This window comes from Thunnus maccoyii, chromosome 19 (assembly GCF_910596095.1).
Source record: "Thunnus maccoyii chromosome 19, fThuMac1.1, whole genome shotgun sequence".
In the NCBI taxonomy this organism is placed as follows: Eukaryota; Metazoa; Chordata; class Actinopteri; order Scombriformes; family Scombridae; genus Thunnus; species Thunnus maccoyii.
In genome coordinates, this window is record NC_056551.1 from 8,924,202 (window position 1) to 8,942,500 (window position 18,299).

An 18,299-nucleotide genomic window follows, 5' to 3' on the forward strand; every position below is an offset into this window, starting at 1 on the left:
TTGACCTGAACATTGTAATTTCTATACAGCATCTTTTTGTATGCTGCACATCAAAAATGGTCCACCTTATAACTGGCATTTATTGTTTGTCCCCTAACACAAATTGGAGATAATATAATTAATTTGAGTACAAGCAATTACTTTGGCCAAATTAAAATAATTATCGATCAATTTCAAAATGCAAAGTTGCACATGCTCATAGAAGTCTACCACCAAACAAATGCTCTCACATAAATACACTCACCCACGCATACTCAATGGCATACTAAATACCACACACACATACACAAGGTAGTTGACAGTGATTGGCATAATCCAGCTGACATGTATATTTATGGGTGAAATGAAGTCAGCAGCATGAAGGGCAAAGGTGCTGACAGAGAGAAAATCACTGTATGTCTCTTTGTCTCTACTGGAATGTGTGTGTTCCCATTGTAGGGACACATATAGTAACATCTAATGAGGGACTGACATTGTGTGGACTAACCTACTGTACCATCTGAGGACAAACATTTATAATAAATCTCATACATTTTAGGGTCAAAACTTTGTATTTTGGATCAAGATTACAGTTATAGTTTGTTTTGAGTTAGAATAAGGGTTGCGGGTAGGCATGTAGTGCTTGTGGTTAAGGCTAGGTTAAGCCTCCCTGAAAGAAATGTAAGTCACTACATCATCAGAATTATTGTAGTAGGTCAGGGGCAAAAAGGACACATGAAGAAATGGAGAGAGGATTAGTATATAGAAACGAGGGATGGGCCTGAATACAAATACAGTATTTGGCAAAAGACAAATAATGGTTTTTTTTTACAAACATTTATTTCATACAAATATTTTAAAAATTATTTGTTTTTGGGAAGAAGATAAGAAAACATGTTACATACCAGTACACAGGTCGGTTGCATCGCTATCTCAGTCTCTCTCCTCTGCTCCATTGTTAAGTCTATCAGCAGGGGGGAGGGGGGAGCCACATCCACCTGCTACATGACGCACATTTCCTTATTTGAACTTCACTCCCAGAGGTGAGGGTGTTCCCCAGAGATAAAGCTGAGCTACTGACACAAGCGAAGTGACCTGGAATGTAAAGACAAATAGATGGATAGATGGATGGATTCAACTGTGGTTGATGGAAAAGAGGTACACTGTGTAAATTTCACCCAGATGGAATCACATGGTTAATGCTTTCTGTGGCTTGTGTGTCTAGGGGTATGAGTCTTGCTTAGGGTGGAAGAAGTCTAGAGTCCAAATCACAGATGAGCCCTGAGGTTCGGGAATCAGACTGCTTTTGGTGGGTTGTCTCTTTAATTTTGCAAATTTGAAACTTTTAGGAACATTTGGGAAGCTACAGCATACTAAGAAGGAGGTGAGAGTCAAACTGCTGAACCTACATGTTGAAGTTCCCAGTTGAAATATTTGGGAGGTATGCCGGACACATCAACGCTGAAAGAGACTTCAGTAGATGCCACTGCAACCTGACATGGAAATTAAAGACAAATTGATTATTGGAATGATGGATCCAACAGTAGTTGCTGGGGAAAAGGTACACTGAACCAAATTCTCCCAGCTGCAATGGCATGGCGGAAGTGCTCTGTGGCTCTTTGGTCTAGGGGTATAATTCTCGCTTACAATGCAAGAGGGACTGTGTTCAATTCGCGGACGGACCCAAAGGTCAAGAATGTGGCTCCTTATTACGGGTTATCTGGCTAGTTCTTAAAGTTTGGACCTGTTGGGAAGCTAAGACATCCTAAGAAGGAGTTGAGAGTGGAAGTGCTACGCCTACATGTTGAAGGTATCAGTTGAGAGGTATGCTGGTCACATCCCCCTGCTAGGAGACTGCTGTCAATGGAGGAGGAGCATACTGTAAGTGCTGCATATCCTCTCTCTTATCGAAATGCCTCGTGATCCCCCTAAACAGTGCAGGTGGAGGAGGCAGGGGAAGACAGCATTTAGCCATTTTTGCTGAGCATGCAACCACTGCAACCTGACCTGGAAAGTGAAGACAAATAGACGGATGGATCCAACGGTGGTTGCTGGGAAAAAAGGCACACTCTGCAAATTTCGACCCGCTGCAATCGTATTGTTGCTGCTTTCTGCGGCTCGTTGGTCTAGGGGTATGATTCTCGCTTAGGGTGCGAGAGGTCCCGGGTTCAAATCCCGGAGGAGCCCAAAGGCGAGGAATGTGGCTGCTTATTGTGCGTTATGTGGCTAGTTCTTAAAAGTGTGGGGAAGCTAATACATCCTAAGAAGGGGTTGAGAGTGGAAGTGCTCTACCTACATGTTGAAGGTGTCAGTCAAGTCAGTTGGGAGGTACGCTGGGCATGTCCTCTTGGGAGGAGACTTCAGTAGACACCAGGAGCATACTGAAAGTGCTGCATTTCCGTTGTGTCCTTAAAATGCCTCATGATCCCCTAGGCAGGGGAGACAGCATTTAGGTGTTGTATAGGCATGTCCCCAAGACAGCATTTAGGCATAAATGCTAAACATGCAACCGCTGCAACCTGACCTGGAAAGTGAAGACAATTAGACAGATAGATGTATGGATCCAACAGTAGTTGCTTGAAAAAAAGGTACACTGTTTAGATTTCACCCGTCTGGAATCGCACGGCTCGTTGGTCTAGGGGTATGATTCTCGCTTCGGGTGCGAGAGGTCCCGGGTTCAAATCCCGGACGAGCCCAGGAGTCAGGAATGTGGCTACTTACTGTGGGTTAGCTGGCTGGGTTTGGAACTCTCATCCAAAGAAGGAGTTGAGAGTGGAAGGGATACGCCTACATGTTGAAGGTATCAGTTCCCCTGGTAGGAGACTTCAGTAAAGGCCAGGAGCATAGTGCAAGTGCTGCATATCCGCTCTGTTCTTGAAATGCCTCGTGATCCCCTAAAAAGTGCAAGAGGAGGAGGCAGGGGAAGACAGCATTCACACCTTTCTGCTGAGCATGCAACCGCCTCAACCTGACCTAGAAAGCGCAGACAAACAGATGGATGGATCCAACAGTGGTTGCTTGGAAAAAAGGTACACTGTGTAAATTTCACCCAGATGCAATCACATGGTTAAGGCTGTCTGTGGGTCATTGGTGTAGGGGTATAATTCTTGCTTAGGGTGTGAGCGGTCCTGGGTTCAAATTCTGGACGAGCCCTGAGATTCAGGAATTTGAGTGCTTCTTTTGGGTTGTCTGTTTTCATTTTTCAAGTTTGAAACCTTTAGGAACAGTGGGAAAGCTACAACATACTAGGGAGGTGAGAGTCAAACTGCTCCACCTACATGTTGAAGTTCCCAGTTCAAATGTTTGGGAGGTATGCCGGGCACATCAAGGCTGGAAGAGACTGCAAGCTGACATGGAAATTGAAGACAAATTGATGAATGGCAGGATGGATCCAACAGTAGTTGCTGGGGAGAAGGTACACTGAACCAAATTCTCCCAGCTGCAATGGCATGGCTGAAGTGCTCTGTGGCTCGTTGGTCTAGGGGTATGATTCTCGCTTTGGGTGCGAGAGGTCCCGGGTTCAAATCCCGGACGAGCCCAGGAGTCAGGAATGTGGCTACGTACTGTGGGGTTTCTGCCTAGGTTTGGAACTGTTGGGAAGCTAAGACATCCTAAGAAGGAGTTGAGAGTGGAAGTGCTACGCCCACATGTTGAAGGTATCAGTTGAGAGGTATGCTGGTCACATCCCCCTGCTAGGAGACTGCTGTAAATGGAGGAGGAGCATACTGTAAGTGCTGCATATCCTCTCTCTTATCGAAATGCCTCGTGATCCCCCTAAACAGTGCAGGTGGAGGAGGCAGGGGAAGACAGCATTTAGCCATTTTTGCTGAGCATGCAACCACTGCAACCTGACCTGGAAAGTGAAGACAAATAGACGGATGGATCCAACGGTGGTTGCTGGGAAAAAAGGCACACTCTGCAAATTTCGACCCGCTGCAATCGTATTGTTGCTGCTTTCTGCGGCTCGTTGGTCTAGGGGTATGATTCTCGCTTAGGGTGCGAGAGGTCCCGGGTTCAAATCCCGGACGAGCCCAAAGGTGAGGAATGTGGCTGCTTATTGTGCGTTATGTGGCTAGTTCTTAAAAGTGTTGAGAAGCTAATACATCCTAAGAAGGGGTTGAGAGTGGAAGTGCTCTACCTACATGTTGAAGGTGTCAGTCAAGTCAGTTGGGAGGTACGCTGGGCATGTCCTCTTGGGAGGAGACTTCAGTAGACACCAGGAGCATACTGAAAGTGCTGCATTTCCGTTGTGTTCTTAAAATGCCTCACGATCCCCTAGGCAGTGCAAGAGGAGGCGGGGAAGACAGCATTTAGGCATAAATGCTAAACATGCAACCGCTGCAACCTGACCTGGAAAGTGAAGACAATTAGACGGATAGATGGATGGATCCAACAGTAGTTGCTTGAAAAAAAGGTACACTGTTTAGATTTCACCCGTCTGGAATCGCACGGTTAATGCTGTTCGTGGCTCGTTGGTCTAGGGGTATGATTCTCGCTTCGGGTGCGAGAGGTCCCGGGTTCAAATCCCGGACGAGCCCAGGAGTCAGGAATGTGGCTACTTACTGTGGGTTAGCTGGCTGGGTTTGGAACTCTTGGGAAGCTAAGACATCCAAAGAAGGAGTTGAGAGTGAGGGTTCAGTAAAGGCCAGGAGCATACTGCAAGTGCTGCATATCCGCTCTGTTCTCAAAATGCCTCGTGATCCCCTAAAAAGTGCAAGAGGAGGAGGCAGGGGAAGACAGCATTCACACCTTTCTGCTGAGCATGCAACCGCCTCAACCTGACCTAGAAAGCGCAGACAAACAGATGGATGGATCCAACAGTGGTTGCTTGGAAAAAAGGTACACTGTGTAAATTTCACCCAGATGCAATCACATGGTTAAGGCTGTCTGTGGGTCATTGGTGTAGGGGTATAATTCTTGCTTAGGGTGTGAGCGGTCCCGGGTTCAAATTCTGGACGAGCCCTGAGATTCAGGAATTTGAGTGCTTCTTTTGGGTTGTCTGTTTTCATTTTTCAAGTTTGAAACCTTTAGGAACAGTGGGAAAGCTACAACATACTAGGGAGGTGAGAGTCAAACTGCTCCACCTACATGTTGAAGTTCCCAGTTCAAATGTTTGGGAGGTATGCCGGGCACATCAAGGCTGGAAGAGACTGCAAGCTGACATGGAAATTGAAGACAAATTGATGAATGGCAGGATGGATCCAACAGTAGTTGCTGGGGAGAAGGTACACTGAACCAAATTCTCCCAGCTGCAATGGCATGGCTGAAGTGCTCTGTGGCTTGTTGGTCTAGGGGTATGATTCTCGCTTTGGGTGCGAGAGGTCCCGGGTTCAAATCCCGGACGAGCCCAGGAGTCAGGAATGTGGCTACTTACTGTGGCGTTTCTGCCTAGGTTTGGAACTGTTGGGAAGCTAAGAAGGAGTTGAGAGTGGAAGTGCTACGCCTACATGTTGAAGGTATCAGTTGAGAGGTATGCTGGTCACATCCCCCTGCTAGGAGACTGCTGTAAATGGAGGAGGAGCATACTGTAAGTGCTGCATATCCTCTCTCTTATCGAAATGCCTCGTGATCCCCCTAAACAGTGCAGGTGGAGGAGGCAGGGGAAGACAGCATTTAGCCATTTTTGCTGAGCATGCAACCACTGCAACCTGACCTGGAAAGTGAAGATAAATAGACGGATGGATCCAACGGTGGTTACTAAGAAAAAAGGCACACTCTGCAAATTTCGACCCGCTGCAATCGTATTGTTGCTGCTTTCTGCGGCTCGTTGGTCTAGGGGTATGATTCTCGCTTAGGGTGCGAGAGGTCCCGGGTTCAAATCCCGGACGAGCCCAAAGGTGAGGAATGTGGCTGCTTATTGTGCGTTATGTGGCTTGTTCTTAAAAGTGTTGAGAAGCTAATACATCCTAAGAAGGGGTTGAGAGTGGAAGTGCTCTACCTACATGTTGAAGGTGTCAGTCAAGTCAGTTGGGAGGTACGCTGGGCATGTCCTCTTGGGAGGAGACTTCAGTAGACACCAGGAGCATACTGAAAGTGCTGCATTTCCGTTGTGTTCTTAAAATGCCTCACGATCCCCTAGGCAGTGCAAGAGGAGGCGGGGAAGACAGCATTTAGGCATAAATGCTAAACATGCAACCGCTGCAACCTGACCTGGAAAGTGAAGACAATTAGACGGATAAATGGATGGATCCAACAGTAGTTGCTTGAAAAAAAGGTACACTGTTTAGATTTCACCCGTCTGGAATCGCATGGTTAATGCTGTTCGTGGCTCGTTGGTCTAGGGGTATGATTCTCGCTTCGGGTGCGAGAGGTCCCGGGTTCAAATCCCGGACGAGCCCAGGAGTCAGGAATGTGGCTACTTACTGTGGGTTAGCTGGCTGGATTTGGAACTCTTGGGAAGCTAAGACATCCAAAGAAGGAGTTGAGAGTGAGAGTTCAGTGAAGGCCAGGAGCATACTGCAAGTGCTGCATATCCGCTCTGTTCTCGAAATGCCTCGTGATCCCCTAAAAAGTGCAAGAGGAGGAGGCAGGGGAAGACAGCATTCACGCCTTTCTGCTGAGCATGCAACCGCCTCAACCTGACCTAGAAAGCGCAGACAAACAGATGGATGGATCCAACAGTGGTTGCTTGGAAAAAAGGTACACTGTGTAAATTTCACCCAGATGCAATCACATGGTTAAGGCTGTCTGTGGGTCATTGGTGTAGGGGTGTAATTCTTGCTTAGGGTGTGAGCGGTCCCGGGTTCAAATTCTGGACGAGCCCTGAGATTCAGGAATTTGAGTGCTTCTTTTGGGTTGTCTGTTTTCATTTTTCAAGTTTGAAACCTTTAGGAACAGTGGGAAAGCTACAACATACTAGGGAGGTGAGAGTCAAACTGCTCCACCTACATGTTGAAGTTCCCAGTTCAAATGTTTGGGAGGTATGCCGGGCACATCAAGGCTGGAAGAGACTGCAAGCTGACATGGAAATTGAAGACAAATTGATGAATGGCAGGATGGATCCAACAGTAGTTGCTGGGGAGAAGGTACACTGAACCAAATTCTCCCAGCTGCAATGGCATGGCTGAAGTGCTCTGTGGCTCGTTGGTCTAGGGGTATGATTCTCGCTTTGGGTGCGAGAGGTCCCGGGTTCAAATCCCGGACGAGCCCAGGAGTCAGGAATGTGGCTACTTACTGTGGGGTTTCTGCCTAGGTTTGGAGCTGTTGGGAAGCTAAGACATCCTAAGAAGGAGTTGAGAGTGGAAGTGCTACGCCCACATGTTGAAGGTATCAGTTGAGAGGTATGCTGGTCACATCCCCTTGCTAGGAGACTGCTGTCAATGGAGGAGGAGCATACTGTAAGTGCTGCATATCCTCTCTCTTATCGAAATGCCTCGTGATCCCCCTAAACAGTGCAGGTGGAGGAGGCAGGGGAAGACAGCATTTAGCCATTTTTGCTGAGCATGCAACCACTGCAACCTGACCTGGAAAGTGAAGACAAATAGACGGATGGATCCAACGGTGGTTGCTGGGAAAAAAGGCACACTCTGCAAATTTCGACCCGCTGCAATCGTATTGTTGCTGCTTTCTGCGGCTCGTTGGTCTAGGGGTATGATTCTCGCTTAGGGTGCGAGAGGTCCCGGGTTCAAATCCCGGACGAGCCCAAAGGTCAGGAATGTGGCTGCTTATTGTGCGTTATGTGGCTAGTTCTTAAAAGTGTTGAGAAGCTAATACATCCTAAGAAGGGGTTGAGAGTGGAAGTGCTCTACCTACATGTTGAAGGTGTCAGTCAAGTCAGTTGGGAGGTACGCTGGGCATGTCCTCTTGGGAGGAGACTTCAGTAGACACCAGGAGCATACTGAAAGTGCTGCATTTCCGTTGTGTTCTTAAAATGCCTCACGATCCCCTAGGCAGTGCAAGAGGAGGCGGGGAAGACAGCATTTAGGCATAAATGCTAAACATGCAACCGCTGCAACCTGACCTGGAAAGTGAAGACAATTAGACGGATAGATGGATGGATCCAACAGTAGTTGCTTGAAAAAAAGGTACACTGTTTAGATTTCACCCGTCTGGAATCGCACGGTTAATGCTGTTCGTGGCTCGTTGGTCTAGGGGTATGATTCTCGCTTCGGGTGCGAGAGGTCCCGGGTTCAAATCCCGGACGAGCCCAGGAGTCAGGAATGTGGCTACTTACTGTGGGTTAGCTGGCTGGGTTTGGAACTCTTGGGAAGCTAAGACATCCAAAGAAGGAGTTGAGAGTGAGAGTTCAGTAAAGGCCAGGAGCATACTGCAAGTGCTGCATATCCGCTCTGTTCTCGAAATGCCTCGTGATCCCCTAAAAAGTGCAAGAGGAGGAGGCAGGGGAAGACAGCATTCACGCCTTTCTGCTGAGCATGCAACCGCCTCAACCTGACCTAGAAAGCGCAGACAAACAGATGGATGGATCCAACAGTGGTTGCTTGGAAAAAAGGTACACTGTGTAAATTTCACCCAGATGCAATCACATGGTTAAGGCTGTCTGTGGGTCATTGGTGTAGGGGTATAATTCTTGCTTAGGGTGTGAGCAGTCCCGGGTTCAAATTCTGGATGAGCCCTGAGATTCAGGAATTTGAGTGCTTCTTTTGGGTTGTCTGTTTTCATTTTTCGAGTTTGAAACCTTTAGGAACAGTGGGAAAGCTACAACATACTAGGGAGGTGAGAGTCAAACTGCTCCACCTACATGTTGAAGTTCCCAGTTCAAATGTTTGGGAGGTATGCCGGGCACATCAAGGCTGGAAGAGACTGCAAGCTGACATGGAAATTGAAGACAAATTGATGAATGGCAGGATGGATCCAACAGTAGTTGCTGGGGAGAAGGTACACTGAACCAAATTTTCCCAGCTGCAATGGCATGGCGGAAGTGCTCTGTGGCTCGTTGGTCTAGGGGTATGATTCTCGCTTTGGGTGCGAGAGGTCCCGGGTTCAAATCCCGGACGAGCCCAGGAGTCAGGAATGTGGCTACTTACTGTGGGGTTTCTGCCTAGGTTTGGAGCTGTTGGGAAGCTAAGACATCCTAAGAAGGAGTTGAGAGTGGAAGTGCTACGCCCACATGTTGAAGGTATCAGTTGAGAGGTATGCTGGTCACATCCCCCTGCTAGGAGACTGCTGTCAATGGAGGAGGAGCATACTGTAAGTGCTGCATATCCTCTCTCTTATCGAAATGCCTCGTGATCCCCCTAAACAGTGCAGGTGGAAGACAGCATTTAGCCATTTTTGCTGAGCATGCAACCACTGCAACCTGACCTGGAAAGTGAAGATAAATAGACGGATGGATCCAACGGTGGTTACTAAGAAAAAAGGCACACTCTGCAAATTTCGACCCGCTGCAATCGTATTGTTGCTGCTTTCTGCGGCTCGTTGGTCTAGGGGTATGATTCTCGCTTAGGGTGCGAGAGGTCCCGGGTTCAAATCCCGGACGAGCCCAAAGGTCAGGAATGTGGCTGCTTATTGTGCGTTATGTGGCTAGTTCTTAAAAGTGTTGGGAAGCTAATACATCCTAAGAAGGGGTTGAGAGTGGAAGTGCTCTACCTACATGTTGAAGGTGTCAGTCAAGTCAGTTGGGAGCTACGCTGGGCATGTCCTCTTGGGAGGAGACTTCAGTAGACACCAGGAGCATACTGAAAGTGCTGCATTTCCGTTGTATTCTTAAAATGCCTCACGATCCCCTAGGCAGTGCAAGAGGAGGCGGGGAAGACAGCATTTAGGCATAAATGCTAAACATGCAACCGCTGCAACCTGACCTGGAAAGTGAAGACAATTAGATGGATGGATCCAACAGTAGTTGCTTGAAAAAAAGGTACACTGTTTAGATTTCACCCGTCTGGAATCGCACGGTTAATGCTGTTCGTGGCTCGTTGGTCTAGGGGTATGATTCTCGCTTCGGGTGCGAGAGGTCCCGGGTTCAAATCCCGGACGAGCCCAGGAGTCAGGAATGTGGCTACTTACTGTGGGTTAGCTGGCTGGGTTTGGAACTCTTGGGAAGCTAAGACATCCAAAGAAGGAGTTGAGAGTGGAAGGGATACGCCTACATGTTGAAGTTATCAGTTCCCCTGGTAGGAGACTTCAGTAAAGGCCAGGAGCATACTGCAAGTGCTGCATATCCGCTCTGTTCTCGAAATGCCTCGTGATCCCCTAAAAAGTGCAAGAGGAGGAGGCAGGGGAAGACAGCATTCACGCCTTTCTGCTGAGCATGCAACCGCCTAAACCTGACCTAGAAAGGGCAGACAAACAGATGGATGGATCCAACAGTGGTTGCTTTGGAAAAAGGTACACTGTGTAAATTTCACCCAGATGCAATCACATGGTTAAGGCTGTCTGTGGGTCATTGGTGTAGGGGTGTAATTCTTGCTTAGGGTGTGAGCGGTCCCGGGTTCAAATCCCGGACGAGCCCAAAGGTGAGGAATGTGGCTGCTTATTGTGCGTTATGTGGCTTGTTCTTAAAAGTGTTGAGAAGCTAATACATCCTAAGAAGGGGTTGAGAGTGGAAGTGCTCTACCTACATGTTGAAGGTGTCAGTCAAGTCAGTTGGGAGGTACGCTGGGCATGTCCTCTTGGGAGGAGACTTCAGTAGACACCAGGAGCATACTGAAAGTGCTGCATTTCCGTTGTGTTCTTAAAATGCCTCACGATCCCCTAGGCAGTGCAAGAGGAGGCGGGGAAGACAGCATTTAGGCATAAATGCTAAACATGCAACCGCTGCAACCTGACCTGGAAAGTGAAGACAATTAGACGGATAAATGGATGGATCCAACAGTAGTTGCTTGAAAAAAAGGTACACTTTTTAGATTTCACCCGTCTGGAATCGCACGGTTAATGCTGTTCGTGGCTCGTTGGTCTAGGGGTATGATTCTCGCTTCGGGTGCGAGAGGTCCCGGGTTCAAATCCCGGACGAGCCCAGGAGTCAGGAATGTGGCTACTTACTGTGGGTTAGCTGGCTGGATTTGGAACTCTTGGGAAGCTAAGACATCCAAAGAAGGAGTTGAGAGTGAGAGTTCAGTAAAGGCCAGGAGCATACTGCAAGTGCTGCATATCCGCTCTGTTCTCGAAATGCCTCGTGATCCCCTAAAAAGTGCAAGAGGAGGAGGCAGGGGAAGACAGCATTCACGCCTTTCTGCTGAGCATGCAACCGCCTCAACCTGACCTAGAAAGCGCAGACAAACAGATGGATGGATCCAACAGTGGTTGCTTGGAAAAAAGGTACACTGTGTAAATTTCACCCAGATGCAATCACATGGTTAAGGCTGTCTGTGGGTCATTGGTGTAGGGGTGTAATTCTTGCTTAGGGTGTGAGCGGTCCCGGGTTCAAATTCTGGACGAGCCCTGAGATTCAGGAATTTGAGTGCTTCTTTTGGGTTGTCTGTTTTCATTTTTCAAGTTTGAAACCTTTAGGAACAGTGGGAAAGCTACAACATACTAGGGAGGTGAGAGTCAAACTGCTCCACCTACATGTTGAAGTTCCCAGTTCAAATGTTTGGGAGGTATGCCGGGCACATCAAGGCTGGAAGAGACTGCAAGCTGACATGGAAATTGAAGACAAATTGATGAATGGCAGGATGGATCCAACAGTAGTTGCTGGGGAGAAGGTACACTGAACCAAATTCTCCCAGCTGCAATGGCATGGCTGAAGTGCTCTGTGGCTCGTTGGTCTAGGGGTATGATTCTCGCTTTGGGTGCGAGAGGTCCCGGGTTCAAATCCCGGACGAGCCCAGGAGTCAGGAATGTGGCTACTTACTGTGGGGTTTCTGCCTAGGTTTGGAGCTGTTGGGAAGCTAAGACATCCTAAGAAGGAGTTGAGAGTGGAAGTGCTACGCCCACATGTTGAAGGTATCAGTTGAGAGGTATGCTGGTCACATCCCCCTGCTAGGAGACTGCTGTCAATGGAGGAGGAGCATACTGTAAGTGCTGCATATCCTCTCTCTTATCGAAATGCCTCGTGATCCCCCTAAACAGTGCAGGTGGAAGACAGCATTTAGCCATTTTTGCTGAGCATGCAACCACTGCAACCTGACCTGGAAAGTGAAGATAAATAGACGGATGGATCCAACGGTGGTTACTAAGAAAAAAGGCACACTCTGCAAATTTCGACCCGCTGCAATCGTATTGTTGCTGCTTTCTGCGGCTCGTTGGTCTAGGGGTATGATTCTCGCTTAGGGTGCGAGAGGTCCCGGGTTCAAATCCCGGACGAGCCCAAAGGTGAGGAATGTGGCTGCTTATTGTGCGTTATGTGGCTTGTTCTTAAAAGTGTTGAGAAGCTAATACATCCTAAGAAGGGGTTGAGAGTGGAAGTGCTCTACCTACATGTTGAAGGTGTCAGTCAAGTCAGTTGGGAGGTACGCTGGGCATGTCCTCTTGGGAGGAGACTTCAGTAGACACCAGGAGCATACTGAAAGTGCTGCATTTCCGTTGTGTTCTTAAAATGCCTCACGATCCCCTAGGCAGTGCAAGAGGAGGCGGGGAAGACAGCATTTAGGCATAAATGCTAAACATGCAACCGCTGCAACCTGACCTGGAAAGTGAAGACAATTAGACGGATAAATGGATGGATCCAACAGTAGTTGCTTGAAAAAAAGGTACACTGTTTAGATTTCACCCGTCTGGAATCGCATGGTTAATGCTGTTCGTGGCTCGTTGGTCTAGGGGTATGATTCTCGCTTCGGGTGCGAGAGGTCCCGGGTTCAAATCGCGGACGAGCCCAGGAGTCAGGAATGTGGCTACTTACTGTGGGTTAGCTGGCTGGATTTGGAACTCTTGGGAAGCTAAGACATCCAAAGAAGGAGTTGAGAGTGAGAGTTCAGTGAAGGCCAGGAGCATACTGCAAGTGCTGCATATCCGCTCTGTTCTCGAAATGCCTCGTGATCCCCTAAAAAGTGCAAGAGGAGGAGGCAGGGGAAGACAGCATTCACGCCTTTCTGCTGAGCATGCAACCGCCTCAACCTGACCTAGAAAGCGCAGACAAACAGATGGATGGATCCAACAGTGGTTGCTTGGAAAAAAGGTACACTGTGTAAATTTCACCCAGATGCAATCACATGGTTAAGGCTGTCTGTGGGTCATTGGTGTAGGGGTGTAATTCTTGCTTAGGGTGTGAGCGGTCCCGGGTTCAAATTCTGGACGAGCCCTGAGATTCAGGAATTTGAGTGCTTCTTTTGGGTTGTCTGTTTTCATTTTTCAAGTTTGAAACCTTTAGGAACAGTGGGAAAGCTACAACATACTAGGGAGGTGAGAGTCAAACTGCTCCACCTACATGTTGAAGTTCCCAGTTCAAATGTTTGGGAGGTATGCCGGGCACATCAAGGCTGGAAGAGACTGCAAGCTGACATGGAAATTGAAGACAAATTGATGAATGGCAGGATGGATCCAACAGTAGTTGCTGGGGAGAAGGTACACTGAACCAAATTCTCCCAGCTGCAATGGCATGGCTGAAGTGCTCTGTGGCTCGTTGGTCTAGGGGTATGATTCTCGCTTTGGGTGCGAGAGGTCCCGGGTTCAAATCCCGGACGAGCCCAGGAGTCAGGAATGTGGCTACTTACTGTGGGGTTTCTGCCTAGGTTTGGAGCTGTTGGGAAGCTAAGACATCCTAAGAAGGAGTTGAGAGTGGAAGTGCTACGCCCACATGTTGAAGGTATCAGTTGAGAGGTATGCTGGTCACATCCCCTTGCTAGGAGACTGCTGTCAATGGAGGAGGAGCATACTGTAAGTGCTGCATATCCTCTCTCTTATCGAAATGCCTCGTGATCCCCCTAAACAGTGCAGGTGGAGGAGGCAGGGGAAGACAGCATTTAGCCATTTTTGCTGAGCATGCAACCACTGCAACCTGACCTGGAAAGTGAAGACAAATAGACGGATGGATCCAACGGTGGTTGCTGGGAAAAAAGGCACACTCTGCAAATTTCGACCCGCTGCAATCGTATTGTTGCTGCTTTCTGCGGCTCGTTGGTCTAGGGGTATGATTCTCGCTTAGGGTGCGAGAGGTCCCGGGTTCAAATCCCGGACGAGCCCAAAGGTCAGGAATGTGGCTGCTTATTGTGCGTTATGTGGCTAGTTCTTAAAAGTGTTGAGAAGCTAATACATCCTAAGAAGGGGTTGAGAGTGGAAGTGCTCTACCTACATGTTGAAGGTGTCAGTCAAGTCAGTTGGGAGGTACGCTGGGCATGTCCTCTTGGGAGGAGACTTCAGTAGACACCAGGAGCATACTGAAAGTGCTGCATTTCCGTTGTGTTCTTAAAATGCCTCACGATCCCCTAGGCAGTGCAAGAGGAGGCGGGGAAGACAGCATTTAGGCATAAATGCTAAACATGCAACCGCTGCAACCTGACCTGGAAAGTGAAGACAATTAGACGGATAGATGGATGGATCCAACAGTAGTTGCTTGAAAAAAAGGTACACTGTTTAGATTTCACCCGTCTGGAATCGCACGGTTAATGCTGTTCGTGGCTCGTTGGTCTAGGGGTATGATTCTCGCTTCGGGTGCGAGAGGTCCCGGGTTCAAATCCCGGACGAGCCCAGGAGTCAGGAATGTGGCTACTTACTGTGGGTTAGCTGGCTGGGTTTGGAACTCTTGGGAAGCTAAGACATCCAAAGAAGGAGTTGAGAGTGAGAGTTCAGTAAAGGCCAGGAGCATACTGCAAGTGCTGCATATCCGCTCTGTTCTCGAAATGCCTCGTGATCCCCTAAAAAGTGCAAGAGGAGGAGGCAGGGGAAGACAGCATTCACGCCTTTCTGCTGAGCATGCAACCGCCTCAACCTGACCTAGAAAGCGCAGACAAACAGATGGATGGATCCAACAGTGGTTGCTTGGAAAAAAGGTACACTGTGTAAATTTCACCCAGATGCAATCACATGGTTAAGGCTGTCTGTGGGTCATTGGTGTAGGGGTATAATTCTTGCTTAGGGTGTGAGCAGTCCCGGGTTCAAATTCTGGATGAGCCCTGAGATTCAGGAATTTGAGTGCTTCTTTTGGGTTGTCTGTTTTCATTTTTCGAGTTTGAAACCTTTAGGAACAGTGGGAAAGCTACAACATACTAGGGAGGTGAGAGTCAAACTGCTCCACCTACATGTTGAAGTTCCCAGTTCAAATGTTTGGGAGGTATGCCGGGCACATCAAGGCTGGAAGAGACTGCAAGCTGACATGGAAATTGAAGACAAATTGATGAATGGCAGGATGGATCCAACAGTAGTTGCTGGGGAGAAGGTACACTGAACCAAATTTTCCCAGCTGCAATGGCATGGCGGAAGTGCTCTGTGGCTCGTTGGTCTAGGGGTATGATTCTCGCTTTGGGTGCGAGAGGTCCCGGGTTCAAATCCCGGACGAGCCCAGGAGTCAGGAATGTGGCTACTTACTGTGGGGTTTCTGCCTAGGTTTGGAGCTGTTGGGAAGCTAAGACATCCTAAGAAGGAGTTGAGAGTGGAAGTGCTACGCCCACATGTTGAAGGTATCAGTTGAGAGGTATGCTGGTCACATCCCCCTGCTAGGAGACTGCTGTCAATGGAGGAGGAGCATACTGTAAGTGCTGCATATCCTCTCTCTTATCGAAATGCCTCGTGATCCCCCTAAACAGTGCAGGTGGAAGACAGCATTTAGCCATTTTTGCTGAGCATGCAACCACTGCAACCTGACCTGGAAAGTGAAGATAAATAGACGGATGGATCCAACGGTGGTTACTAAGAAAAAAGGCACACTCTGCAAATTTCGACCCGCTGCAATCGTATTGTTGCTGCTTTCTGCGGCTCGTTGGTCTAGGGGTATGATTCTCGCTTAGGGTGCGAGAGGTCCCGGGTTCAAATCCCGGACGAGCCCAAAGGTCAGGAATGTGGCTGCTTATTGTGCGTTATGTGGCTAGTTCTTAAAAGTGTTGGGAAGCTAATACATCCTAAGAAGGGGTTGAGAGTGGAAGTGCTCTACCTACATGTTGAAGGTGTCAGTCAAGTCAGTTGGGAGCTACGCTGGGCATGTCCTCTTGGGAGGAGACTTCAGTAGACACCAGGAGCATACTGAAAGTGCTGCATTTCCGTTGTATTCTTAAAATGCCTCACGATCCCCTAGGCAGTGCAAGAGGAGGCGGGGAAGACAGCATTTAGGCATAAATGCTAAACATGCAACCGCTGCAACCTGACCTGGAAAGTGAAGACAATTAGATGGATGGATCCAACAGTAGTTGCTTGAAAAAAAGGTACACTGTTTAGATTTCACCCGTCTGGAATCGCACGGTTAATGCTGTTCGTGGCTCGTTGGTCTAGGGGTATGATTCTCGCTTCGGGTGCGAGAGGTCCCGGGTTCAAATCCCGGACGAGCCCAGGAGTCAGGAATGTGGCTACTTACTGTGGGTTAGCTGGCTGGGTTTGGAACTCTTGGGAAGCTAAGACATCCAAAGAAGGAGTTGAGAGTGGAAGGGATACGCCTACATGTTGAAGTTATCAGTTCCCCTGGTAGGAGACTTCAGTAAAGGCCAGGAGCATACTGCAAGTGCTGCATATCCGCTCTGTTCTCGAAATGCCTCGTGATCCCCTAAAAAGTGCAAGAGGAGGAGGCAGGGGAAGACAGCATTCACGCCTTTCTGCTGAGCATGCAACCGCCTCAACCTGACCTAGAAAGGGCAGACAAACAGATGGATGGATCCAACAGTGGTTGCTTTGGAAAAAGGTACACTGTGTAAATTTCACCCAGATGCAATCACATGGTTAAGGCTGTCTGTGGGTCATTGGTGTAGGGGTGTAATTCTTGCTTAGGATGTGAGCGGTCCCGGGTTCAAATCCCGGACGAGCCCAAAGGTGAGGAATGTGGCTGCTTATTGTGCGTTATGTGGCTTGTTCTTAAAAGTGTTGAGAAGCTAATACATCCTAAGAAGGGGTTGAGAGTGGAAGTGCTCTACCTACATGTTGAAGGTGTCAGTCAAGTCAGTTGGGAGGTACGCTGGGCATGTCCTCTTGGGAGGAGACTTCAGTAGACACCAGGAGCATACTGAAAGTGCTGCATTTCCGTTGTGTTCTTAAAATGCCTCACGATCCCCTAGGCAGTGCAAGAGGAGGCGGGGAAGACAGCATTTAGGCATAAATGCTAAACATGCAACCGCTGCAACCTGACCTGGAAAGTGAAGACAATTAGACGGATAAATGGATGGATCCAACAGTAGTTGCTTGAAAAAAAGGTACACTTTTTAGATTTCACCCGTCTGGAATCGCACGGTTAATGCTGTTCGTGGCTCGTTGGTCTAGGGGTATGATTCTCGCTTCGGGTGCGAGAGGTCCCGGGTTCAAATCCCGGACGAGCCCAGGAGTCAGGAATGTGGCTACTTACTGTGGGTTAGCTGGCTGGATTTGGAACTCTTGGGAAGCTAAGACATCCAAAGAAGGAGTTGAGAGTGAGAGTTCAGTAAAGGCCAGGAGCATACTGCAAGTGCTGCATATCCGCTCTGTTCTCGAAATGCCTCGTGATCCCCTAAAAAGTGCAAGAGGAGGAGGCAGGGGAAGACAGCATTCACGCCTTTCTGCTGAGCATGCAACCGCCTCAACCTGACCTAGAAAGCGCAGACAAACAGATGGATGGATCCAACAGTGGTTGCTTGGAAAAAAGGTACACTGTGTAAATTTCACCCAGATGCAATCACATGGTTAAGGCTGTCTGTGGGTCATTGGTGTAGGGGTGTAATTCTTGCTTAGGGTGTGAGCGGTCCCGGGTTCAAATTCTGGACGAGCCCTGAGATTCAGGAATTTGAGTGCTTCTTTTGGGTTGTCTGTTTTCATTTTTCAAGTTTGAAACCTTTAGGAACAGTGGGAAAGCTACAACATACTAGGGAGGTGAGAGTCAAACTGCTCCACCTACATGTTGAAGTTCCCAGTTCAAATGTTTGGGAGGTATGCCGGGCACATCAAGGCTGGAAGAGACTGCAAGCTGACATGGAAATTGAAGACAAATTGATGAATGGCAGGATGGATCCAACAGTAGTTGCTGGGGAGAAGGTACACTGAACCAAATTCTCCCAGCTGCAATGGCATGGCTGAAGTGCTCTGTGGCTCGTTGGTCTAGGGGTATGATTCTCGCTTTGGGTGCGAGAGGTCCCGGGTTCAAATCCCGGACGAACCCAGGAGTCAGGAATGTGGCTACTTACTGTGGGGTTTCTGCCTAGGTTTGGAGCTGTTGGGAAGCTAAGACATCCTAAGAAGGAGTTGAGAGTGGAAGTGCTACGCCCACATGTTGAAGGTATCAGTTGAGAAGTATGCTGGTCACATCCCCCTGCTAGGAGACTGCTGTCAATGGAGGAGGAGCATACTGTAAGTGCTGCATATCCTCTCTCTTATCGAAATGC

The 18,299-nt window shown here is 48.5% G+C and overlaps 26 non-coding genes across 26 annotated transcripts; all 26 read left to right on the forward strand.

Moving 5' to 3' along the window:
- Nucleotides 1-2,094: 2,094 nt before the first annotated feature.
- On the forward strand, nt 2,095-2,166 carry trnap-agg. Its single transcript has one exon. It is a non-coding gene; the product is annotated as a tRNA-Pro (tRNA).
- Nucleotides 2,167-2,603: 437 nt separating this feature from the next.
- trnap-cgg lies at nt 2,604-2,675 on the forward strand. Its single transcript has one exon. It is a non-coding gene; the product is annotated as a tRNA-Pro (tRNA).
- A 771-nt stretch (nt 2,676-3,446) lies between these two features.
- trnap-ugg lies at nt 3,447-3,518 on the forward strand. The gene has a single exon. It is a non-coding gene; the product is annotated as a tRNA-Pro (tRNA).
- Nucleotides 3,519-3,940: 422 nt separating this feature from the next.
- On the forward strand, nt 3,941-4,012 carry trnap-agg. Its single transcript has one exon. It is a non-coding gene; the product is annotated as a tRNA-Pro (tRNA).
- Nucleotides 4,013-4,445: 433 nt separating this feature from the next.
- On the forward strand, nt 4,446-4,517 carry trnap-cgg. Its single transcript has one exon. It is a non-coding gene; the product is annotated as a tRNA-Pro (tRNA).
- Nucleotides 4,518-5,256: 739 nt separating this feature from the next.
- trnap-ugg lies at nt 5,257-5,328 on the forward strand. The gene has a single exon. It is a non-coding gene; the product is annotated as a tRNA-Pro (tRNA).
- Nucleotides 5,329-5,740: 412 nt separating this feature from the next.
- Nucleotides 5,741-5,812, forward strand: trnap-agg. Its single transcript has one exon. It is a non-coding gene; the product is annotated as a tRNA-Pro (tRNA).
- Nucleotides 5,813-6,245: 433 nt separating this feature from the next.
- Nucleotides 6,246-6,317, forward strand: trnap-cgg. The gene has a single exon. It is a non-coding gene; the product is annotated as a tRNA-Pro (tRNA).
- A 739-nt stretch (nt 6,318-7,056) lies between these two features.
- trnap-ugg lies at nt 7,057-7,128 on the forward strand. The gene has a single exon. It is a non-coding gene; the product is annotated as a tRNA-Pro (tRNA).
- Nucleotides 7,129-7,550: 422 nt separating this feature from the next.
- trnap-agg lies at nt 7,551-7,622 on the forward strand. Its single transcript has one exon. It is a non-coding gene; the product is annotated as a tRNA-Pro (tRNA).
- A 433-nt stretch (nt 7,623-8,055) lies between these two features.
- Nucleotides 8,056-8,127, forward strand: trnap-cgg. The gene has a single exon. It is a non-coding gene; the product is annotated as a tRNA-Pro (tRNA).
- Nucleotides 8,128-8,866: 739 nt separating this feature from the next.
- Nucleotides 8,867-8,938, forward strand: trnap-ugg. Its single transcript has one exon. It is a non-coding gene; the product is annotated as a tRNA-Pro (tRNA).
- A 410-nt stretch (nt 8,939-9,348) lies between these two features.
- trnap-agg lies at nt 9,349-9,420 on the forward strand. The gene has a single exon. It is a non-coding gene; the product is annotated as a tRNA-Pro (tRNA).
- Nucleotides 9,421-9,845: 425 nt separating this feature from the next.
- Nucleotides 9,846-9,917, forward strand: trnap-cgg. The gene has a single exon. It is a non-coding gene; the product is annotated as a tRNA-Pro (tRNA).
- Nucleotides 9,918-10,820: 903 nt separating this feature from the next.
- Nucleotides 10,821-10,892, forward strand: trnap-cgg. The gene has a single exon. It is a non-coding gene; the product is annotated as a tRNA-Pro (tRNA).
- Nucleotides 10,893-11,631: 739 nt separating this feature from the next.
- trnap-ugg lies at nt 11,632-11,703 on the forward strand. Its single transcript has one exon. It is a non-coding gene; the product is annotated as a tRNA-Pro (tRNA).
- Nucleotides 11,704-12,113: 410 nt separating this feature from the next.
- On the forward strand, nt 12,114-12,185 carry trnap-agg. Its single transcript has one exon. It is a non-coding gene; the product is annotated as a tRNA-Pro (tRNA).
- A 433-nt stretch (nt 12,186-12,618) lies between these two features.
- Nucleotides 12,619-12,690, forward strand: trnap-cgg. The gene has a single exon. It is a non-coding gene; the product is annotated as a tRNA-Pro (tRNA).
- A 739-nt stretch (nt 12,691-13,429) lies between these two features.
- On the forward strand, nt 13,430-13,501 carry trnap-ugg. The gene has a single exon. It is a non-coding gene; the product is annotated as a tRNA-Pro (tRNA).
- A 422-nt stretch (nt 13,502-13,923) lies between these two features.
- On the forward strand, nt 13,924-13,995 carry trnap-agg. Its single transcript has one exon. It is a non-coding gene; the product is annotated as a tRNA-Pro (tRNA).
- Nucleotides 13,996-14,428: 433 nt separating this feature from the next.
- trnap-cgg lies at nt 14,429-14,500 on the forward strand. Its single transcript has one exon. It is a non-coding gene; the product is annotated as a tRNA-Pro (tRNA).
- A 739-nt stretch (nt 14,501-15,239) lies between these two features.
- On the forward strand, nt 15,240-15,311 carry trnap-ugg. The gene has a single exon. It is a non-coding gene; the product is annotated as a tRNA-Pro (tRNA).
- A 410-nt stretch (nt 15,312-15,721) lies between these two features.
- Nucleotides 15,722-15,793, forward strand: trnap-agg. The gene has a single exon. It is a non-coding gene; the product is annotated as a tRNA-Pro (tRNA).
- A 425-nt stretch (nt 15,794-16,218) lies between these two features.
- trnap-cgg lies at nt 16,219-16,290 on the forward strand. The gene has a single exon. It is a non-coding gene; the product is annotated as a tRNA-Pro (tRNA).
- A 903-nt stretch (nt 16,291-17,193) lies between these two features.
- Nucleotides 17,194-17,265, forward strand: trnap-cgg. The gene has a single exon. It is a non-coding gene; the product is annotated as a tRNA-Pro (tRNA).
- Nucleotides 17,266-18,004: 739 nt separating this feature from the next.
- On the forward strand, nt 18,005-18,076 carry trnap-ugg. The gene has a single exon. It is a non-coding gene; the product is annotated as a tRNA-Pro (tRNA).
- The last annotated feature ends 223 nt before the right edge of the window (nt 18,077-18,299 follow it).